This window comes from Zalophus californianus, chromosome 13 (genome assembly GCF_009762305.2).
Source record: "Zalophus californianus isolate mZalCal1 chromosome 13, mZalCal1.pri.v2, whole genome shotgun sequence".
NCBI lineage: Eukaryota > Metazoa > Chordata > Mammalia > Carnivora > Otariidae > Zalophus > Zalophus californianus.
Genome location: NC_045607.1, coordinates 22,245,431 through 22,249,644, shown reverse-complemented (window position 1 = coordinate 22,249,644; position 4,214 = coordinate 22,245,431). Strand labels below are relative to the sequence as shown.

The window sequence follows — 4,214 nt, the reverse complement described above, 5'->3', positions numbered from 1 at the left end:
AACTTTCACTCTGCACAGACAACATGATACTCTATGTAGAAAACCTGAAAGACTCCACCAAAAAATCGCTAGAACATGAATTCAGCAAAGTAAGTCGCAGGATATAAAATCAACATACAGAAATCTGTTGCATTTCCATACACCAATAATGAAGCAGCAGAAAAAGAGAAATCAAGGAATCCATCCCATTTACAATTGCACCAAAAACCATAAGATACCTAGGAATAAATCTAACCAAAGAGTAAAAGATCTATATGTTAAAAAATACAGAACATTTATGAAAGAAACTGAAGAAGACACGAAGAATTGGAAAAACACTCCATGCTCTTGGGTTTGAAGAATAAACATTGTTAAAATGTTTATGCTACCCATAGCAATCTACACATTCAATGCAATCCCTATCAAAATACCATCAACATTTTTCACACAGCTGGAACAAACAACCTTAAAATTTGTATGGAACCAGAAAAGACCCTGAATAGCCAAAGTTAAGTTGAAAAAGAAAAACAAGGACACCTGGGTGGCTCAGTCAGTTGAGTGTCTGCCTTCGGCTCAGGTCATGATCCCAGGGTCCTGGGATTGAGCCCTGCATTGGGCTCCTTGCTCAGTTGGGGGGGGGGGGCTTGCTTCTCCCTCTCCCTCTGCCTCTCTCTCTCACTCTGTCTCTCATGAATAAATAAATGAAATCTTAAAAAAAAAAAAAGCTGGAGGCATCACAATTCCAGACTTCAAGCTGTATTACAAAGCTGTAATCATCCAGATAGTCTGATATTGGCACAAAAACAGACACATAGCTTAATGGAGCAGAATACAGAATCCAGAAATGGACCCACAACTGCATGGCCAAGTAATCTTTGACAAAGCAGGAAAGAATATCCAATGGAAAAAAGACAGTCTCTTCAACAAATGGTGTTGGGAAAACTGGACAGCAACATGCAGAAGAATGAAATTGGACCACTTTCTTACACCATACACAAGAATAAATTCAAAATGGATGAAAGACCTAAATGTAAGACAGGAAACAATCAAAATCCTAGAGAGAAAAAAAGCCTCTTTTACCTGGGCTGCAGCAACTTCATATTAGACATGTCTCTGGAGGCAAGGGAAACAAAAGCAAAAATCAACTATTGGGACTTCATCAAGATAAAAAGCTTCTGCACAGTGAAGGAAACAATCAACAAAACTAAAAGGCAACCAATGGAATGGGTGAAGATATTTGCAAATGACATATCAGATAAAGAGTTAGTATCCAAAATCTATAAACAACTTATCAAACTCAACACCCAAAAAACAAATAATGTTTGTTCATGCAGAAGGCACGAACAGACATTTGTCCAAAGAAGACATATAAACGGCCAACAGACACATGAAAAGATGCTCAACATCACTCATCATCAGGGAAATACAAATCAAAACCACAATGAAATACCACCTCACACCTGTTAGAAGGGCTAAAATAAACAACTCAGGAAACAACAGATGTTGGTGAGGATGCAGAGAAAGGGAACCCTCTTACACTGTTGGTGGGAATGCAAACTGATGCAGCCACTCCGGAAAACAGTATGGAGGTTCCTCAAAAACTTAAAAATAGAACTACTGTATAACTCAGCAATTGCACTACTAGGTATTTATCCAAAGGATACAAAAATGCTGATTCAAAGGGGCACATGCACCCCAGTGTTTGCAGCAGCATTATCAACAATAGCCAAATTATGGAAAGAGCCCAAACGTCCATCAACTGATAATGAATGGATAAAGAAGATGTGGTATATATACACAATGGAATATTACTCAGCCATCAAAAAGAACGAAATCTTGCCATTTGCAACAACATGGATGGAACTAGAGTGCATTATGCTTAGCGAAATAAGGCAGTCAGAGAAAGACAAATACCATATGATTTCATTCATATGTAGAATTTAAGAAACAAAACAGATGAACATAGGGGAAGGGGAGGAAAAATAAAATAAGATAAAAACAGAGAGGGAGGCAAACCATAAGAGACTCTTAACTATAGAGAACAACCTGAAGGTTGCTGGAGGGGAAGGGAGCGAGGGGGTGGGTGAAATGGGTGATGGGCACTAATGAGGGTACTTGTTGGGATGAGCACTGGTTGTTGTATGTAAATGATGAATCACTAAGTTCTACTCCTGAAACCAATACTACACAATATGTTAACTAACTCGAATTTAAATTTTTAAAAAAAGAAAAAAAGGAAATTAAAAAGTAATAAATAAATAAATAAATAAATAAATAAATAAAATGCTGTTTAGGGATAACTCCATGAGAATAAGTCATAGAAAGTACAGAGGATGCCAAGGCTAAGTAAAATTCCTCACCATGAATTAGAAGGAGTTGAAAGGTATTTTTTGAACTTTATTTTTATTTTTAAGAAACCATAAAACTACCAATTATGATATTCTGATGAACTCAAAGGAAAACTCATGCCACAAGTGGAACCCTACAGGAATCTGAAATTTTGAGGAACTGAATGGTCTGACCACCTGAAACTGAAATTTTAAAGTTGTTCCATATTATTAGTGCCCCTGGGTTCCTCAAAGAAGAAAACAGAAATACTTTTGAAATGAACCAAACCTCAACACAGGCCCCAAAGAATTCTACTTCCCCCAAAAAATATATTCCAAGAAATATGAACAGCATACAGTCAGAAATCATAAAATATACAAGAAAAGAAGGTACCATAAGAGACAGTCTACAGTAACAATAGAAAGCAAAGCAGACTTGCAAAGAGTTCAGATATTGCAATTCTTAGACACAGAATATGAAAAAGTATGTTGAATTAAGATATTTAAAGCAATAAAGAAGTGTTAAAAATATGATTAAAGAGGGGGTGGAGGGGTGCCTGGGTGGCTCAGTCAGTTAAGCATCAAACTCTTGGTTTTCGGCTCAGGTCATGATCTCAGTGTCGTGGGATGGAGCCCCGCATGGCGCTCCATGCTCAGCACAGAGTGCTTAAGATTCTTGCCCTCTGCCTCTCCCCCCGCTTGCACTTGCTCATGCTCTATCTCTCTCTCTCAAATAAATAAATCTTAAAAAAAAAAAAAGAGGGGCAGAATGACCAACAGCCTGCAGAGCAACATGCTTAAGTTTTATTGTGACTCCTGTGATATACACCTCACCCACGACTCTCCATCTGTGAGGAAGACACACTGCAGTGGTAGGAGACACAAAAAGAATGTGCAAGACTACTACCAGAAGTGGATGGAAGAGTAGGCTCAGAGCTGCATATCCACAAGGAAAGGTACCTCCTACTCCATTCTCTGCTCTTCCTCCTACAGGAGCAATGATCCCACCTCCCCTCAGTCTCGCAGCTCCTCCTCGCCCTGGTATGATGCCAGCACCCCATATGGGGGGCCCTACCATGATGCCAATGATGGGCCCTCCTCCTCCTGGGATGACACCAGTGGGACCTGCTCTTGGAATGAGACCACCTATGGGGGGCTACATGCCCAAGATGCCTAGGCCCCCAGTGATGAGACCTCCTGCCCATGTTCCCATGGTGGTGCCCACTCAGCCAGGACTGACTCCCCCAGACAGATAGAGAGGGGAGCCTCTTTATATGCATTTTACATTACTTGCTCTACTTCACCAGGAGACCATGGTGCAGTGACTCTGGGTGCTTTCTAACAGCAGGACAGGGAGGACTTGCTCCCCCCTCCTATCAAAGAGAGAATAATTTTGGCAGGTGACTAATGGGACCCAAAAAAAAAAAGCAATTTTCATTTGTATCATGAAATGTGAAAATAAAATTGTCAACTGTTTTAGTTAAAAAAAATAATAAAATATGACTACAGAATAAGAGACCATTAAAAAACACTATAGACTGAATGCTTGCATCCCCTCAAAATTCTTATGTTGAAACCTAGCCCCAATGTGATGGTTTTAGAAGTTAGAGTCTTTGGGAGGTAATTAGATCATGAGGGTGGAGCCCTCATGAATGGATTAGTGCCCTTAAAAAAGAGACCCCAGTGGACTCCTTCAGCCCTTCTTCCATGTGAGGACACAGAGAGAAGACAGCCATCTATGAACCAGGAAGCAGGCTCTCACCAGATGCAAATCTGCCAGCACCTTGATCTTAGACTTCCCAGCCTCCAGAGCTATGAGAAATAAATGTTTGTTATTTAAACCACCCACCCTATGGTATTTTTGTTATAGCAGCCTGAAGAGACTAAGACAAAAATAAGCGAATCTGA

General features: G+C 39.9%; 1 pseudogene; it reads left to right on the top strand.

Annotated features, from left to right (window-relative positions):
• The first annotated feature begins 3,099 nt into the window (after positions 1 to 3,099).
• On the top strand, positions 3,100 to 3,562 carry LOC113934900 (annotated as a pseudogene).
• Positions 3,563 to 4,214: the final 652 nt, after the last annotated feature.